The sequence below is a fragment of the Macaca thibetana genome, chromosome 8 (genome assembly GCF_024542745.1).
Source record: "Macaca thibetana thibetana isolate TM-01 chromosome 8, ASM2454274v1, whole genome shotgun sequence".
NCBI classification, from domain to species: domain Eukaryota; kingdom Metazoa; phylum Chordata; class Mammalia; order Primates; family Cercopithecidae; genus Macaca; species Macaca thibetana.
Genome location: NC_065585.1, coordinates 4,739,208 through 4,758,945, shown reverse-complemented (window position 1 = coordinate 4,758,945; position 19,738 = coordinate 4,739,208). Strand labels below are relative to the sequence as shown.

General features: G+C 48.0%; 2 protein-coding genes across 6 annotated transcripts in view; one reads left to right on the top strand and one right to left on the bottom strand.

Moving 5' to 3' along the window:
- TRAPPC9 (trafficking protein particle complex subunit 9) overlaps positions 1 to 4,672 on the bottom strand; it is a 723,405-nt gene extending 718,733 nt beyond the window's left edge. The window contains exon 1 of one of the 2 annotated variants that reach the window (XM_050800232.1): positions 4,654 to 4,672. The gene's annotated coding sequence lies outside the window, so the exon portion shown is untranslated. Of the gene's footprint in view, positions 1 to 4,000; positions 4,476 to 4,653 lie in introns of those variants that run through there. The other variant, XM_050800231.1, reaches the window with a different exon arrangement.
- The window catches only part of CHRAC1 (chromatin accessibility complex subunit 1), an 873,427-nt gene that overhangs the window by 814,641 nt on the left and 39,048 nt on the right, over positions 1 to 19,738 (top strand). The window lies entirely within an intron of this gene.

Here is a 19,738-nt window from a genome sequence, read left to right as displayed (position 1 = left end):
TCTAAACAGTTCACAAGTATATTGTATGTGTATGACTCGGCCCAAGTCCCCGACTCCGGTGCTCACACTCTCAAGGACGATGCCCCACTCTCTCCTGCCCTTTCCCCACAACGATTCCCTCAAGAGTCTTTTCTGCACACAAAAACCACCTTGGAAAGAACCAAAATCACATCATCTTCCAACAAAGAGGCATAACACCCCTCGGAGGACATATCAAAATACTGAGCAGGGGAGACTGGAGAGGGCATGTTTCTCAAAAGCAGGCATGGGTTTAACAGAAGTTGAGAAACACTGAAGCCGTCATTCTACAGAGAAGGAGAGTGCGGCCCACCGCAGATGAAGAAAGGGCCGTATTTTAAAAGTATCATCTCGGCCAGACATGGTGGCTCACACCTGTAATTTGGGAGGCCAAGGTGGGAGGATCACTTGAGGTCAGGAGTTCGAGACCAGCCTGGTCAACATGGCAAAACCCGGTCTCTACTAAAAATACAAAAATTAGCCAGGAGTGGTGGCACACACCTGTAGTCCCAGCTACTCCGGAGGCTGAGGCAGGAGAATTGTTTGAACTCAGGAAGTGGAGGAGGCAGTAAGTCAAGATCACACCATTGCACTCCAGCCTGGGCAACAGAGTGAGACTCCATCTCAAAAAAATAAATAAATAAAAATAATTTAAAAATAAAAAGTATCGTCTCATCTAAAAAGCAGCATAATCAGCCAGGTGCGGTGGCTCACACCTGTAATCCCAGCACTTTGGGAGGCCGAGGCAGGCAGATCACTTGAGGTCAGAAGTTGGAGACCAGCCTGACCAACATGGAGAAACCCTGTCTCTAATAAAAATACACAAAAATTAGCCAGGCGTGGGGGTGGGCGCCTGTAATCCCAGCTACTCAGGAGGCTGAGGCAGCAGAATCGCTTGAACCCAGGAGGTGGGGGTTGCAGTGAGCTCAGGTCGTGCCACTGCACTCCAGCCTGGGCGATAAGAGTGAGACTCCATCTCAAAAAAAAAAAAAAAAAAAAAAAAAAAACCTGACCTCATACCTGTGATCTCAGCACTTTGGGAGGCCAAGTCGAGTGGATTACCTGAGGACGTCAGGAGTTCGAGACCAGCCTGGCCAACATGGCAAAACCCTTTCTCTACTAAAAATACAAAAATTAGCCAGGCATGGTGACATACACCTGTAATTCCAGCTACTTGGGAGGCTGAGGCACAGGAATCGCTTGAACCCGGGGAGGAGGAGGTTACAGTGAACTGAGATCACACTACTGCACTTCCAGCCTGAGTGATAGAGTAAGACTCTTACCAAAAAAAAAAAAAAAAAAAAAAGGCCCCAGCCACTGAGCCAGTTCTGGTATCTGAGACTAAGCTAATACAGGTATTAAAACAGCAAAAATATATATCTTCAACTTGGTAGTTCCTCCATAGAGCTACCATAAAACCAGCAATCCAAGAGATCTGAAAACATGTGTCCACACCAAAAACTTGTACAGGAATGTACACGGCAGCATTATTCCTCTTTTCTTGAGACGGAGTTTTGCTCTGTCACCCAGGCTGGAGTGCAGTGGCAGGATTTCAGCTCACCTCAACCTCCACCTCCCAGGTTCAAGCCATTCTCATGCCTCAGCCTCCTGGGAAGCTGGGACTACAGGCGTGAGCCACCATGCTCGGCTAATTTTTGTATTTTTAGTGGAGATGGGGTTTCGCCATGTTGTCCAGGCTGGTCTCGAACTTATGACCTCAGGTGATCCACCTGCCTCAGCCTCCCAAAGTGCTCGGAATACAGGCACAGTATTATTCTTGTTTGTTTGTTTGTTTGTTTGTTTTCTCACTCTGTCGCCAGGCTGGAGTACAGTGGCGCGATCTCGGCTCACTGCAAACTCCGCCTCCCAGGTTCAAGGGATTCTACTGCTTCAGCCTCCCCAGTAGCTGAGACTACAGGCGCCCGCCACCACGCCCAGCTAATTTTTGTATTTTTAGTAGAAAGGGAGTTTCACCATGTTGGCCGATGGTCTCAATCTCTTGACCTCGTGATCCACTGCCTTGGCCTCCCAAAGTGCTGGCATTACAGGTGTGAGCCACCACGCCCGGCCAGGCACGCATTATTCTTCATAGCTAAGGAGTGAAAACAACACAAATGTCCATCAACTGCCTGATACACAAAATGTTAAATCCATACAATGGGATATTATTCAGCCACAAAAGGAACAAAGTGCTGATGTAAGCCACAATGTGAAAAACTTCTGAAAGCATTGTGCTGAGTGAAAGAAGCCAAATACAAAAGGTCACATGTTGTATGATTCCATTAATATTAAATGCCCTGAATATGCAAATCTATATATATCGAAAGTAAATTGGTGGCTGCCAGGGACTGTGGGAGGGGGAAATGAGGAGTGACTGCTAATGGGTATGGAGTTTCTTTCTGGGGTGATGAAAATGTTCTGGAATTACAATGGTTACACGAGTGTGAATATATTAAAAATCACTGAATTGGCCGGGCTCGGTGGCTCACGCCTGTAATCCCAAAACTTTGGGAGGCCAAGGCGAGTGGATCACGAGGTCAGGAGTTCGCGATCAGCGTGGCCAACGTTGTGAAACCCCGTCTCTACTAAAAATACAAAAAAAAAAATTAGCCGAGCATGGTGGCATGAGCCTGTAATCCCAGCTACTCGGGAGGCTGAGGCAGGAGAATCGCTTGAACCCGGGAAGCGGAGGTTGCAGTGAGCCGAGATCGCACCATTGCACTCCAGCCCGGACGACAGTGCGAGACTCCGTCTCAAAAAAAAAAAAAAAAAAAAAAAGGCACTGAATTGTACACTTCAAAGCAGTGGATTTTATGGCAGGTAATCGAGGCTCAATGAAGCTGTTATTTTTGACACACTAGATTTCTGAAACATTCATTGTTTACATGTTTCCAGACAACTATTTTTCCCTCTGGTCTTCCACACAATTTTAAAAAAAAACGAACAAACACACACAACAAAACCTAGCCAGATCTTTAGGACGGGAATGTTCCTGGGCCTCCAATATCATTAATCCGATGCTCTGTTTCATGTTAACAAATAAAGATGTCATAGGTAGCTATGACTACCTTAGAAACACTGGACAGTCACCAGTTTAAACTAGGGCCGTGGGGGATGGAAGGGATGTCACTCCCCCACACCTTCCAACTGGGCCTTGCTTCCAACGTTTTAATTCCTCTCTCTATAAAAACATTTGAAGACAGACAATGCATCCTAACACGGGAAAACTTTCGGTTAACAGACATTCACGTTGGGAAGGTCCGTAGGAGTGGAGGGGCGTGGGGTGGGCTGACAGGGAGAAGACCACAGGCCAGCAGGCTGATTTCCTCTCCCCACGCTTCCCTGGGATAAGTTGGAGTTGACAGCGCGCTTATCCCACAGAGTACCGCCTGATGCCGCCCAGCTAGATCGGAGGCACTTTGAATCCACGAGACAGGAGGGAAAGAGCTAGAGGAGAAGCCCGGGATCGCAGGGCGGGGAAAGCGCCGGGGGCGTGGGCTGTGTAGGTCCCCAGGCCCCAGCCGCGTGTCCCAGACCCCGCGGGCTCCAGGGGGCGTAGCCAGGCCCAGAGGCGGGGGGCTCCAGCGTCGCGGACGGCCCGGGAAGGGAAGTCAGGCGGAGACAGCTCGGAGGCGCAGAGGGGAAGGGGACCCCGCCGCGGGCTCGGGACAGCAGAGCCGGCCCGGGCAGCAGGTGTGGGCCGGGTCCCGGACAGGTGTCCGCCGGGTCTTCAGCGGGTGTGGACACGGCCTTGGACAGGTGTAAGCAGAGCGCCAACAGGAGCGAGGGCGCCTCGAGCAGGTGCAAGCTGAACCCCGGCCAGGCAGCGGACCCGGACAGGTGTGGTGGGCTCGGCCCGGACAGGTGAGGACAGGGCGAGCCCCTCCGCGGGACGCGCCGACTCCGCGGCCAGCCGCGCAGCCAGCCCTCCCCGCAGCCGGCCCGAATTGCCTGACCGGGAGCCCCCCCGCTTTGCACTTACACAGCCGGTGGCCCCGGGCCCGGAGCGGGAGCCCACGACCTGGCGGGCAGCGGGACCGAGCAGCCTCTGCGGCCACTTCCCCGGCTCGGGGCTGGCGCTTCCGACTAGCGGCCGAGCCGGCGCTGCTCCTGCGCCTGCGCGGAGGCCGGGCCCGGGCCCGGGCCCGCGATCCGTCCCGGGTTTTGCAAGAGATGCGAGGGAAGCCGGGGGCAGGAGCGAGGGAGAAAGGAGGGAGGAGGAGCTAGGGAGAGAAGAGGGGACAGGGGGATGGAAGGAACGGGGGAAGGAAGAGGAGGGGAGCGGGAGGAGGAGGGAGAGAAAAAGAAGGGGTGAAAGCAGAAGGGAGGTGGAGCGAGGGAGAGAAGGAGGGACAGGGAGGAAGGGGACAGAGGGAGGGAGGAGGAGGGGTGAAAGAAGGAGGGAGGGGCAGCGAGAGAGAATCGGGGACAGGGAGAGGGAGGAGGAGGAGAGAGGGAGGAGGAGGGAGAGAAAAAGGAGGGGAGAAAGAAGGAGGGAGGAGGAGAAGTACGGAAGGAGGGAGATGGAGGGAGGAGGCAGAGAGGGACGGGCAAGAGAGCGGAGACCGGGAGGAAAGTTTCTGCACCTGGGGCGGCGCAGCTGGAAGGAGGCCTAGTCCTGTCTCCGCCGCTTACCAGTCCCTCAGGGCGCGCAGCTCAAACTTCACTTACTCTGTGAAGCTCCGGGGTGGAGGCCCCGCGGAAGCACACTGTGGATACCCCTGGCACCCCACATGACCCCTACGGTCGTGACCCCCCTTTTCAGGTTGGGTGACCGTGGCGCGAGCGGCCTGGGAGCGCCTCTAGAATCGCAGGGTCCGGGAGGCGCGTGAGGTGCGAGCCCCAGCCTGGGTCGGCTGCCCCCTGTGTGGCGCGCGGTCTTGATCCCCAGCTGACACCATGGCACTCCCGACTTTGAGGGCCCCAACAATCCATCCACATAAAAGGTTCCAAAGAGGCGACAGGGGCTAGGACAGCTGTCGTTAGTTCAGTGCCAAGGCGCCAAGCTTGCTAAGTGCGGGCAGAAGCCATTTAAGGATTTAAAACCCTCTGGGTTCCAAAACAATAAAATAAAGCTGGAGATGGGGGAGGCTTACAGACTTAAGATGCCCAGCACATGAATTAACAGTGGCATCCTCAGGGAAGATGGAAAACAGAGCCGTTCTCCGTTTTGTATGTTTAATGTTCTGTTTGAATCTTTTAACATGTACATGTATTTCTTTTTCAATTAAAAAATCCTAGGCCGGGCGCGGTGGCTCAAGCCTGTAATCCCAGCACTTTGGGAGGCGGAGGCGGGTGGATCACTTGAGGTTAGAAGTTCGAGGCCAGCCTGGCCAACATGGTGAAACCCCGTCTCTAATAAAAATACAAAATTAGGCCGGGCGCGGTGGCTCACGCCTGTAATCCCAGCACTTTGGGAGGCTGAGGTGGGCGGATCACGAGGCCAGGGGATGGAGACCATAGTGAAACCCTGTCTCTACTAAAAATACAAAAAATTAGCCGGGCGCGGTGGCGGGCGCCTGTAGTCCCAGCTACTCGGGAGGCTGAGGCAGGAGAATGGCGTGAACCCGGGAGGCGGAGCTTGCAGTGAGCTGAGATCCGGCCACTGCACTCCAGCCTGGGCGACAGAGCGAGACTCCGTCTCAAAAAAAAAAAAAAAAAAAAAAAAAAAAAAAAAAAAAAATTAGCCAGACATGGTGGCGCGCGCCTGTAATCCCAGCTACTGGGCAGGCTGAGGCAGGAGAATCGCGTGAACCTGGGAAACAGAGGTTGCAGTCAGCCGAGATCATGCCATTGCTCCAGCCTGGGCAATAAGAGCAAAACTCTATCTCCAAAAAAAAAAAACAACTAAAAAGGGCCAGGATTGGTGATTCACGCCTGTAATCTCAGCACTTTGGGAGGCCAAGGCGGCTGGATCACCTGAGGTCAGGAGTTCAAGACCAGTCCGGGCAACATGGTGAAACCCCGTCTCCATTAAAAATACAAAATTAGTTGGGCATGGTGGTAGGTGCCTGTAATCCCAGCTACTGGGGAGTCTGAGGCAGGAGAATCGCTTGAACCTGGGAAGCGGGGGCTGCAGTAAACTGAGATCGTGCCACTGCACTTCAGCCTGGGCGACAGAGAGACTCCGTTTCAAAAAAAAAAAATCTTAAAAGGAAAAGTAAAGAGGACAGGAGTGGTTCTCTCAGCACATACAGCAGCAAGGGAGAAATGGTCTGAACCAGCGCTTTTCCTTTCAGCCAGCAGGCACTTACCCACTCTGGGCTGTGTGACCAGGGCTGTTTTATTATTCACATGTTTTATAAAAGAAGATACTATCCCTCATCCCTGCTCAGGGCTAATGGAAAACCAATTGAGTTTTTATTGAATTATTTTCTACAGAGTCAGAATGAGTTATAAATCAAACACATCTTCAGGGTAACACAAATGGAGCTGACTTCCAGCATGCCAGAGAGCCAGGAAGTTTGCAGCGGAGTGCCCAGGGGCTGAGGAAGAGTGTCTCCCTGACAACACAAAAGCTGCCCAACGTGGCTGCCCATAGTGTTACGACTGCATGGAGGACGTGCAGTGGCTCACAGCTGTAATCCCAGTACGTTGGGAGGCCGAAGCAGATGGATCGCTTGAGCCCAGGAATTTAAGGCCAGCCTGGGCAACACAGGGAAACTCTGTCTCTTGGAAAAAATACCTAAATTAGCTGGGCAGGATGGCACAAACCTGTAGTCACAGCTACTCAGGAGACTGAGGCAAGAGGATCGCTTAAGTCTTGCCAGGTCGAGGCTGCAGTAAGCTATGATCACTCCAGCCTGGGAGAGACAGCAAGACCCTGTCTCAAAAAAAAAGTTTAAAAAAAAAAAATTTTAATGAATAAATAAACAAAAGAGTGTATGGGGTTAACAGAGAATACAGAAAAGATACATTTAAAAGGCCACCACTAACAGAGGTCTGAGTGCAGAAACTAGGCTCCAAGCTTACCTCATAAGATCCAGGCAAGGCAGCTATTTTTAGTGCTGAGGTCCAGAAAGGATACCCTACTTGGCTGGGGTCACGCAAGTGGCTGGTGCTATTTAGGGATTCAAATCCAGGGCTGTCAGACCCCACAGACTGTACTCTTTCCATAGGTCTTTTCTTATTCTGTCTATAAGTGGATAAGGCAAGCAACTTGGAAAGCAAGATTTAAAGCTGGCAAAAGGAAACATTGCTTATTTGCAATGTACACACTTCAATCAATTTATGTTGTTGTCTCAGCAAATCTGTGGGGGAGGGCAGGGACTATTTCCTCTGCAATTTTTTCTTTTCTTTTCTTTTTTGTTTTTGAGACAGAGTCTCACTCTGTCACCCAGACTGGAGTGTAGTGGTGCAATCTTGGCTCACTGCAACCTCTGCCTCCCGGGTTCAAGTGATTCTCCTGCCTCAGCCTCCTGAGTAGCTGAGATTACATGCGCGTGCCACTATGCCCGGCTAATTTTTGTATTTTTAGTGGAGACGGGGTTTCACCATGTTGGTCAGGCTGGTCTCGAACTGCTGGCCTCGTGATCCACCCACCTCGGCTTCCCAAAGGGCTAGTATTATTACTCTGCATTTTTACCAATGAGAAAACAGAGGCTCAGATAGTGTGAGAGTCTGCCACAGCCCAGCCCACAACGATCAAATGAGAACATCCAAAGCAGTCCCCGTACTGTCTAGGTCCTGGGGCTGTGCTCCTTTAGTATCTTTAACATTTCCTAAGCATCTCCTCTGAAGGGTGACAATTCAAATATACAAAATCTGCCCTTAAGGAATTTACAGACACCTAAGGTTGGAAGGAGTTTCTAAAATAATCAGGTCCAACCTCATACTCACACTCTCTCCCCTCTACAAAAGTCCTAAAAGGCAGAACACTTTGAAGATGTGGCTATTTGTCTTAGTTGGTTTGGGCAGATATAATAAATTACTAGAACAACACTGAGATCAGGGCGCCAGCATGGGTAGGGTCTGGTGAAGGTCGTCTTCTGAGTGGCAGATGGCTGGCTTCTTGTATTTTCACATGACAGAGAGCTAGCTGTCTGGTTTTTGTTTGTTTGTTTGTTTGTTTGTTTGTTTAGATGGCATCTAGCTCTTGTTGCCCAGGATGGAGTGCAATAGCACGATCTCAGCTCACCGCAACCTCCGCCTCCTGGGTTCAAGCGATTCTCCTGCCTCAGTCTCCTGAGTACTTAGGATTACAGGCATGCACCACCACATCCAGCTAATTTTTTGTATTTTTTAGTAGAGACAGGGTTTCTCCATGTTGGTCAGGCTGGTCTCAAACTCCCGACCTCAGGTGATTCGCCTGCCTCAGCCTCCCAAAGTGCTGGGATTACAGGCATGAGCCATCGTGTCCAGCCTGGTCTCTTCTTAGAAGGGCACTAATCCCATAAATGGGGGTTCTGCCCTGTGACCTAATTACCTCCCAAAGGCCCCACCATATATGATCATATTGGGGAATAAATTTAAACATATGAATTTGGGAGGAACATGAACATTCAGTTCATAACAAGCTCTACAAGAAAATTCTCCAGTAAAGTCAGCCAGAATATGCTCCCTTGAAACATCCAGTCAAGGGGTCTCAAAAAATAGGACCAAGCTGCCCTCGGTATCTCATGCCTGTAATCCTAGCATTTTGAGAGACCAAGGAGGGAGGATCGTTTGATCCCAGGAGCTCGAGATGAGCCCAAGCAACATAGCTAGACCCCATCTCTACACAAAATTTAAAAAACAGCCGGCATGATGGTGCACACCTGTAGTCCCAGCTACTTGGGATGCTGAGGTGAGAGGATTGCTTGAGCTCAGGAAGTCAAGTCTGTAGTGAGCTTGACCGTGCCACTGCACTCCAGCCTGGGGGACAGAGCAAAGAGACTGTCTAAATACACACACACACACACACACACACACACAAACAAAATATTATATGTTATTAGTCCCATATATATTATATAGGATATATTATATATAAAATATGTTATATATATTATATAATATATAAAATATATAATTATATATATTTATATTTACATATAATTATCTATAATATAATTATAAATATATAAATATATATATCATATAATTATAAATATATAAATTACATATTAATAATTATACAATATTGACATATAATTTATTATATAATTATATAATATATTATATATAATAATACATATGATCTATATATATTATTAGATATAATTTATATATATTATTTAATATATAATATATATATGGGACTAATGCCCAAAGAGGCTTGCTGAGGTTGACAATTATCACAGCTGTGAGTTAAAAGTACAGGCTGGGCCAGGCACAGTGGCTCACACCTGTAATTCCAGCACTTTGGGAGGGCGAGGTGGGCGGATCATGAGGTCAGCAGTCTCAGACCACCCTGGCCAACGTGGCAAAACGCTGTCTCTACTAAAAATAATAATAATAATAATAATAATACAAAAATTAGCCGGTTGTGGTGGTGGACGCCTTTAATCCCAGCTACTCGGGAGGCTGAGACAGGAGAATCATTTGAACCTGGGAGACAGAGGCTGCAGTGGGCAGAGATGGTACCACTGCACTCCAGCCTGGGCAACGAGAGCAAGACTCCGTCTCAAAAGAAAAAAAAAAGTACAGACTAGACTCCAGCCTGGGCAACAGAGTCAGACCCTATCTCAAAAAAAAAAAAAAAAAAAAAAAGTGCAGGCCAGAGTCCCTGCTCCATCACTCCTTAATTACTTGCCTCCCATATTTTCAGTTATTAAATAAGGATAATCATTTCATAGGGCTATTATTAGGATTAAAGAAAGTGTGAGAAGGCAATTTGAGACAGAATGGACAATTTCTGTCACGTGCTACTTGTACAGCCTTAGGGTAAGGTGACCGACCATATAGCTTTACTTTCCTGGTACAATTCCAGCTTATGACTGCTGTCCTGGCTAACGATGTGCCGGTTGGGTCATACAATCACTCCATTTTGGGCAAAAACCAGCACCTTTCAAGGGTTTTGATGCCCCACCAGTACCATAAAGAGTTTCTTCTCCTTCCCATGTTACATGACTCCATAGTGTCACGTCTCACCTGGGCTTTCTAGCTCACAGGCCATGGAAGGAAGAAATAACTGTATTTATTTAGCACAACTAAGAACCAGCTACTTGGTTAGACCGTCACAACTCATCCTTCAAAATAACACAGTGACGGTAACTACCATTTACGAAACTTTTTTTTCTCTTTTTTTTGAGACAGAGTCTTGCTCTGTGGCCCAGGCTAAAGCTCAGTGGTGCGATCTTGGCTCACTGTAACCTCTTCCTCCTGGGCTCAAGCCGACCTCCCACCTCAGCCTCCCATCATGCCTGGCTAATTTTTGTAATTTTTTTTGTAGAGGCAGGGTTTCCCTACGTTGCTCAGGCTGGTCTGGAACTCCTGAGCTCAAGTGATCCGCCCGCCTCGGCCTCCCAAAGTGCTGGGACTACAGGCGTGAGCCACCATGCCCGGCCTCATTTATGAAACTCTTATCTGGCAGGCAATGTGCAATGTGATTGGCATAAATATCTCATATCCTCACAATAATCGTATAAGGAGGAAACTCGGATTCAACATCAAGATAAGCATCAAAGCTCATTTTAAACCTCACTGCCCTCTGCAAGATAACTATACAAATGCTCCTCGATTTATGATGGCTTGCTTCCTGATGAACCCATCGCAAAGTTGAAAAATCGTAAGTCGAGGCACCCTAAGCTGGGGACGCCTGCACCATGCTTTCAGAGGTGAATGTAAAGTGGGAAAAGGGGCTCAGTGATTGAGCGGCTAGCCAGGATTCCACTCCAGGCCTTTCCATGTTTATATCAGCTGCTTTCAGAGGTGTGGAAGCCTCCGAGAGGGTCCCTGGGGTAAGATGGGCTGAGCGTCGCCGCCTTCTGCGAGGACACCAGCCTTGAGAGAAGAGAGGAGATAAGGTGCAAAGGAAGAAAGGCGGGGACGCCGCGGTGTCAGTCGCAGCGTGGGCTCCTTAAGGACAGGGGCTGTGTCCGACTAGGCTCTGAATCCCCAGCGCCTACACAAGCTCTGACACAGCGTACACTCAGTAAACATGGAGTGAATCAGTTCATTCAATGAATGAACGAATGAATGAAACGCCAGAGCCCGCCACAGGGGTCTGCTGCCGCTCCACGCCCAGGCCTCTCACCGGCCAATCAACATCGTGGCTCGTATGCCCTGCCCCCTGATGCCGCGCCCATCACTCGCCCCTCTGGATTCCCTCCGGTTGCGTGGAAATCCCGGAGCAGTGGATTTCCCAGAGGCTCCTCCGGTAGCAGTGCGCATGCTCCAGGGCCGGTAGCTGAAGCATCATTTTCCCGCGGCGCCTAAGGGACGGATTAGAAAGCGATTGGCTTAGGGGACGGAAGCCAAGCTCCACCTGCCTGACGCCCGGTTCTTCTCGCAGAACCGAAGGTTTATTTTGGACCGCCCTTCCCCAGTACCACTCCCACCCCGACGTTGGTCCCAATCGGAACCTATCCCAAACAGGGCTGAAAAGAAGAGGGGAGAGACCGGAAGTGACGCACGAGCGCGAGCGGAAAAACAGAGGCCCAGCGCCTGTTGCCGTGGAAACCGAGCCCTCGGCTTGCGTCCCGCGTGCGTCACAGCTCCGGCTGACTACGCCCAGCGCGCGGCCCCGAGGCCCTGAGGCCCAGGGCGGGGACCAAAAGCCGCGCGCTTGTGACGGTGTCGCTGCAGGGCACGCTACGGGGCGGAGAGGAAATTTAGGGCCTGCCTTTTGTACATTAGGTTAGTCCGCCCAGAAATATGTATTCAACCTTAGGCGCGTGCCTGGCATTGTGGAAGGCGACACGTGGGGAGAATTGTGACTGGCCCAGATGTCATCCCCCAGCCCAGTGGTCATTCCTCCCTGGAAGTCCTTACCCATCTCACCTGCTCATTCTTCAACCCCCAGTTTCCCGACCTCTCTTTTTCCTCAAGCCACGCCCTTCCACGCTTTCTTTTCTTTTCTGTAGTGTTCCTTCAGTCTAGAATATTCTCCACCTAGCACAATCCTGCTCCTCCCCTGACATTCTGCTGAAATTGCACTCTTCAGCCTTCCCAGGCAGCTGTGGGCTGTGACATGTGTCAGAGACTGATAAGTTTTCTTTTTACTTTTCTATAGTGCCTAATTTTTTTCCGTTAAGCATACATACGTTGGTTTTATAATGAAACATAAATCGTTTTTAAAGAGATCAATTATTCTCAAAGAGCTTTTTACTTTCGGGAACACTTTTTGGGGTTAACATTTATATGTATTAGTATACATATACTTTATATATGTACTTCTAAATTAACAGAAAATTGATACGCATTGTAAAAAGAATCGTGATTATATCCTTTATCCATAATCACCAATTTTTACATTTTTGCCTCATTTTCGCATTCTTCCTCTTTCTCTGTGTCCCAATTATGTCCTTTATAGCTATTTCCCCTCTGTCCAGAATCATACTGTTGCAATTAGTTGTCAAATCATTTTTTAGTATCCTTTTATCTAGAACAGGGTCTCAGTCTTTCTTCCTCTTCTTTATGAAAGTTACAGCTACCAGGATGAGACAATTCTGCTCAGACCCAAACACACCAAGCCAGGAATGCACAAAGGAGGGCTTATGTTTGAGATAAGAACTGTCTCAAGGACTTTCTAAAATAACCACACAAGAAATTCCTCATGTATGTGACAAGTGCCATGCATTTCTCCACCTACATTTTGCACATATACACACATTTATTTATTTAGAGACAGGGATCTTGCTGGGCTGCCCAGACTGGACTCAAATTCCTGGGCTCAATCAGTCCTCCTGCCTCAGCCTCTAGACTAGCTGGGACTCCAGGCATGCGCCACCCTGTTATTTCTGTGACCAGGCTTAGCACTAGGCATTCTTTAGGCCGACAGCAGTTCAAATAAGATGCTCTCCAAAGAACACTTGCCTAGTAGCGGCATCTCCAAAAATGAATTGATGCCGCTCCAGCTTTGAGCCTCCAGAACCAAAGAAACGTGTTTCCAAACAGCTTATGTGAACTTCTACATTTGGCCAATAAAAGCTCCCACTTACTCCTGCCCTCTTCAGGTGCACCTGTGGCTTGCCATAGCCATATAGCCAGGTGCACCATCCTTTTTGCCTGCTCCTGAATAAATTAATTATATTAGAGGACATTTTTCTCTGATGTCATTTTTAGGTTAACAACTCTAATACGTTGGAAGAATACAGGCCAGCTACTTTGTAGAATGTTCCTCAATTTGAGTTTGTATGATGCTGTCTCATTATTAGATTCAGGTTATGTATGTTTTGCAAAAACACCTCAGAAGTGATGGCATCCTTGGTGTGTTATATCAGGAGGCAAATGATGCGGATTTGTCCCATTGTTTGTAATGGTAACATTGGTTGCTTGGTTAAGGTGAAGGGTGCCAAGCTTCTCCACTGCAAAGTTCCTGTTTTTTTCTCTGTAATTAATAAGTAATTTGTGTGATACTTTGAGATAACAAAGTAGCCTGTTCTTCATCAAACTTTCATCAATGAATTTAACATCCAAAGACGCCTCAAGAATGATCATCAAAAGCAGCCTAGTAATGACTGTCATTTACCATTTAATACATTTCAAACAGTGCACGTGCTCTGTGACATATTCTGGGAAAGAACATGTTACCTGATACATAATCGGTGATCAATAAATAGTATTTACTGATAGGTTTCCTTCCTTTGTAGATAAATGAAGTTTCTTGTTTCACGGGGTATAATTAGAAGCATTACTTTAATCAGCCATCCTGATTATTCTAATTTTGTACCAGCATCTACCTCAGTACCTGGTATATATTAGCAATTCACTTTTTGAATTAATAATGGAAAATTGTGTACACACATACACACATACACACCAAGAAATTATATCAAAAGATTAATTGTGATAATTGAGCAGTTAATGCTTAACCAAGTGTTTTCACCGATTCAGGGCAGTCACTGTTAGAACCAGAAAGCTTTTGAAAGTAAATTCTGATAAATCCAACTTAAGCAAATCAGATTTTATATTACAAAATGAAGTTTAAAAAAAGAAAGGATTCGAAAAGGAAAAAAATTCTGCCAAGGATTACATATGAGAAGCTGCAATTCCATGTGTGACCACCAGGTGCCGGAACAAGCTAGGTAGCCACACTAGAAAAAACGAACGTCCTCATCTGGGCTGAATTTGCATCTAATTGCCTCAAATTGCTTCTAAAACCCAGGATTTTTTTTGTCACTTTGTCAGTGGAGCTTAGGTCAGTGAGTTCTGGGCAAATCAGGAGTAGGCTGAAGCTGAGGAGGCATTCATAAGCGAGATTTAACTAAATTGGCAGTGGCTTATTCTTGACTGGGTTACTTAAAAATTCAGGTTATTATATATTACATCATATTGTATTATATATTTTATATGTTACAGACAATATCTAGTAATCCAACTGGAAATATATGTTGTGTATTACATATCAAGTTATTGTATTATAATTCAAGTTAACTTATTTTTTATACCTTTTGGTTTTGGTGTGTGGTTTTATTTATTTTTTTATTTTATTTTATTTTTTGGTTGAGATGGAGTCTCGCTGTGTCGCCCAGGCTGGAGTGCAGTGGCCAGATCTCAGCTCACTGCAAGCTCCGCCTTCCGGGTTTACGCCATTCTCCTGCCTCAGCCTCCCAAGTAGCTGGGACTACAGGTGACTGCCACCTCGCCCGGCTAGTTTTTTGTATTTTTTAGTAGAGACGGGGTTTCACTGTGTTAGCCAGGATGGTCTCGATCTCCTGACCTCGTGATCCGCCCGTCTCGGCCTCCCAAAGTGCTGGGATTACAGGCTTGAGCCACCGCGCCCGGCCTGGTGTGTGGTTTTATACCTTTTGGTTTTTGTGTGATCTCAGCTCACTGCATCCTCTACCCCCAGGGTTCAAGGGATTCTCCTACCTCAGTCTCCCGAGTAACTGGGATTACAGGCACCTGCCACCACACCCGGCTAATTTTTGTTTTTTCTGTTTCTTTTTTAGTAGAGACAGATTTTCACCATGTTGGTCAGGCTGGTCTCGAACTCCTGACCTCAGGTGATCCACCCGCCCCTGCTTCCCAAAGTGCTGGGATTACAGGCATGAGCCAGTATGCCCGGCCTCTTTATACCTTTTGTATGTCCTAAATATAACAGAGTTAAAGCAAAAGTTTTAAAGGAAAGACTGAGGCTACAGGGATTATGTGAATTTTTTCAAAGAACACAAATCAAGTGGAGCATTTGGGAGTTTTTAAAATTACAATTACCCACATCTCTGCGATTTTTTTTTTTTTTTTTTTTTTTTTTTTGAGGTAGAATCTTGATCTGTCACCCGGAGTGCAGTGGTGCCATCTCAGCTCACTGCAGCCTCAACTCCCAAGTTCAGGCAATCCTCCAACCTCATCACCCCAAGTAGTTTGTTTGGTAGACACAGGGTTTTGCCATGTTGCCCAGGCTGGTCTCAAACTCCTGGGCTCAAGCAGTCCTGTGGCCTCAGCCTCCCAGAATGCTGGGATCACAGACAAGAGTCACCATGCCCAGTCCCTTTCCTTCTGTTTCTGAACCAGGTAAAGAGGATTCAGATCAAACTGAACATCAGTGGGAATGGGGCAAATGTAAGTGGCTGGAAATATCCTGACAGGACGGAACTAGGAGAGCCCAGCAACGTGCCTGTGATGTATGCCCTGCATCTAATCATGGTGAAACCACAGACAAACCAAAATGGGGACATTCTGCACAACCACTGGCCTGTGACCTTCAAAAGCACTGAGGTCATAAAAATCAAGGAAAGCCTGAGGAACCTTTCCAGATTAAAGAAGACTAAAGAGACGTGACAACTAAATAACATGCGTGATTCTGAACTGGATCATTTTGCTGCAAAAATATGGTATTGTGGCCAGGTGTGGTGGTTCATGCCTGTAATCCCAGAACTTTGGGAGGCAGAGGCAGGTGGATCACCTGAGGTCAGGAGTTCAAGACCAGCCTGGCCCACATGGCAAAACCCCGTCTGTACTAAAAATACCAAAAAAAAAAAAAAAAAAAAATGTGCCGGGCACGGTGGCAGGTGCCTGTAATCCCAGCTACTTGGGAGACTGAGGCAGGAGACTCACTTGAACCCAGGAGGCAGAGGTTGCAGTGAGCCAAGATTTTGCCACTGCACTTCAGCCTGGGCAACAGAGTCAGTGAGACTCTGTCTCGAAATATAGATATATAAAACATATATGTGCTAATGGGACAAACATAAGTGGCTGCCTTATATGCTTATATTATATATAATTGGAATAATTGGCAAAATTTGAATAGAGCTTGAGGATGCTCTGGCAGCCACGTGTGGATGTTACTGTCCTGACCTTGAGGGCTGTGTTGTGGTTACGCAGAACATCCTTGTTTGTGGAAAAGACACATTCAGCTCTCTAGGGGTACTGGGGTACCCCTCAGCTACTCACTCTAAACCAATTCAACCAAATGAGCTCTGTGTACTGCACTTGCGACTTAAGTTTGAAGTCGTTTCGGAAATTATTAAAAAGAGGATTCCAGAGAAAATCCAAGCAGTTGAAAATACCCCATGATTTTCCTGGCCTGACTCAGAAATACTGAATGAGAACACTGGAGGCGTGGCCTTGAGATGTGTGTTTTCCAAAGTACAGCCAGGTCTGGAAAGCAGCTACTCCCCACGGGCTGGGAGAGGGAAGCACAGCCTGTGCACACAGACCAGTTCCTCGCATCCTCCTTTCATCCACATCACCATCCAACAGCTATGAGAACACGGATCGGTTCCTCTCATCCTCCTTTTATCCACATCACCACCCGGCTGCTACGAGAATTCGTTCCACACAAGTTTCGTGGTTCAATTCTGCCTACGCTGATCTCTGAGGTTTTTTGTTTTGTTTTGTTTTTTTGAGACAGAGTTTCGCTCTTGTTGCCTAGGCTGGAGTGCAATGGCGTGATCTTGGCTCACTGCAACCTCCGTCTCCCGGGTTCAAGCGATTCTCCTGCCTTGACCTCCCGAGTAGCTGGGATTACAGGCGCCCACCACCACGCCCAGCTAATTTTTTGTATTTTTAGTAGACAGGGCTTTAGTATGTTGGCCAGGCTGGTCTCGAACTCCTGACCTCAGGCGATCCTCGGCCTCCCAAAGGGCTGGGATTACAGGCATTAGCCATCGCGCCCAGCTGAGGTTTTGTTTCCCATTCCTGTCATTAAGCTGCAGGCCTTGTCTCTCCCACTTCAAAAAGAACCACTCTCAACTAAGAAAGCTGAGATCCTCTTTGGAAGTGTTCCTCCCAGAGCACTGCCCAAGGAAGTTCTGGGGTGCCTGGCAAATGAGAGGCTTCTGGGAGCCTCAGTCGGTCCAGCTCCACATTCCTGGTGCTTTATGTTCCCCTTTACTTTGACTATTAAGACACATTCCTGACCTAGTGCGGTGGCCCATGCCTGTAATCCCAGCACTTTGGGAGGCTGAGGCAGGTGGATCACCTGAGGTCAGGAGTTCAAGACCAGCCTGGTCAACATGGCAAAGCCATGTCTCTACTAAACACAAAAATTAGCCAGGTGTGGTGGTGGGCAACTGCAACCCCAGCTACTAGGAGGCTGAGGTGAGGCAGGGGAATTGCTTGAACCCAGGAGGCAGAGGCTGCAGTGAGTTGAGATTGTGCCACTGCACTCCAGCCTGAGCAACAGAGCCAGACTCTGTCTCGAAAAAAAAAAAAAAAAAAGACCTAGGAGCTGTGGCCTGTGGTGGGGAGTGGACTTGGGGGACCTCCTCCCCCTCCCTCACAATCCACAGGAAACCTGCTCCAGCTCTGCCTAGCTGGGTACAAAGAGTGCTGCCTTTCTTCTTTTCTGCCTGGACCTACCCTGCTCCAGCTCTGCCATCAGTCTTTATGCACCCACATATCCCCATAAGCCAGTTCAGGGGCCCCAAGCAGGCGAACCTCAATAGGACCTTATAAGGCTTCCTGACAGTGGGATGCAACACTCTGAACATACTGAAAGCCAATGAATGGTACTCTAAATGGGTGAATTTTCTAGCAGATGTCTTCTATCTCAATAAACCTATTCAAAACAAAGTGCTTCCTGCCTACCAATCCATCCTCACCCACTGCAGTTCCCAACCTCACACCATGGTTCAGCCTTGTTGAACTACTTGTTTTCTGGATGTCAATCTTTCTACACTACTGAGCTCTTGCAAATAATAAATCTCTTTCTCTTCCCTACCATGCTCATCTGACAAATTTTTACTTGCTCTTAAACCTTCTTTTCTTTTTTTTTTTTTGAGACAGAATCTTGCTCTGTCGCCCAGGCTGGAGTGCAATGGCACAATCTCAGCTCACTGCAGCCTCTGCCTCCCAGGTTCAGGCGACTCTTCTGCCTCAGCCTCCCGAGTAGCTGGGATTGCAGGCACATGCCCAGCTAATATTTTTGTATTTTTAGTGGAGACGGGGTTTCCGCATGTTGGTCAGGCTGATCTCCGACTCTGGACCTCAGGTGATCTGCCCGCCTCAGCCTCCCAAAGTGCTGGGATTACAGGCATGAGCCACCACACCTGGCCAAAGCCAATTTTTAAAAAGTGAAAAATAAATATAGAGGGGATTGCAGCTTCTAGACGTGTTTTCACCATAAACAAATAGAAAACCGGGGGTAGGGGACAGAAAAGGGAACTGTTTTCAGACTGGACAACAGGCAGCTCAGGACTGTTCCCTGAGAAACAAACAAATGAGAAATAAACAAGTGGAGCTTTGTGCTCACTGGGCTTTCTGCCTGGAGTCCATATCTGATCCATGGTACAGAGGGCGGGAACTCAAACAAAGGCCACCAGTGTCACCCAGTTGAGGAGACAGAGAATGGACAGGAAGGAGCTCGGGAGAGGTAACCCAAAAAGTTGTGTATGAGCCACTGGGCTTACCACTGAGATGTGCACACATGGATCAGAATGGCTGAAATTCGGCCGGGCAGGGTGGCTTACACCTGTAATCCCAGCACTTAGGGAAGCCAAGACAGGAGAATCATTGAGCCCAGGAGTTCCGGACCAGCCTGGGCAGTGTGGTGAGACCCCATCTCTACAAAAATCAACAAATTAGCCAGGTGTGGTGGTGCATGCCCATAGTTCCATCTACTCAGGAAGCTGAGGTAGGAGACTCTCTGGTTTGGGAGGTCGAGGCTGCAAGTGAGCTATGATTGCGTGACTGTACTCCTCCAGCCTGGGTAACAGAGTCAGACCCTATTTCAAAAAAAAGCTGAAATTATGACACTGAGTGTTAGGGAGAACTGGAATTCTCATGCATTGCTGGTGAGAATGTAAGATGTACAAGTACTTTGGAAGAAGGTCTGGCGATTTTTTATAAAATTAAACATATGCTTACTCTTTGCCCCAGCCATTCAGTGTCTAGGTATGTATCCAAAATAAATCAAAACAAACATATGTTCACCAAAATACTTGTCCAAGAATGATGACAGCAGCTTTATTTAAAGTTGCTGCCAGGCATGGTGGCTCAGGCCTGTAATCCCAGCACTTTGGGAGGCTGAGGCGGGCAGATCACGAGGTCAGGAGATGGAGATCATCCTGGCTAACAACGTGAAACCCCGTCTCTACTAAAAAATACAGAAAATTAGCCAGGCGTAGTGGCTGTTTAGTCCCAGCTACTCCGGAGTGCTGTAGTCCCAGCTACTCAGGAGGCTGAGGCAGGAGAA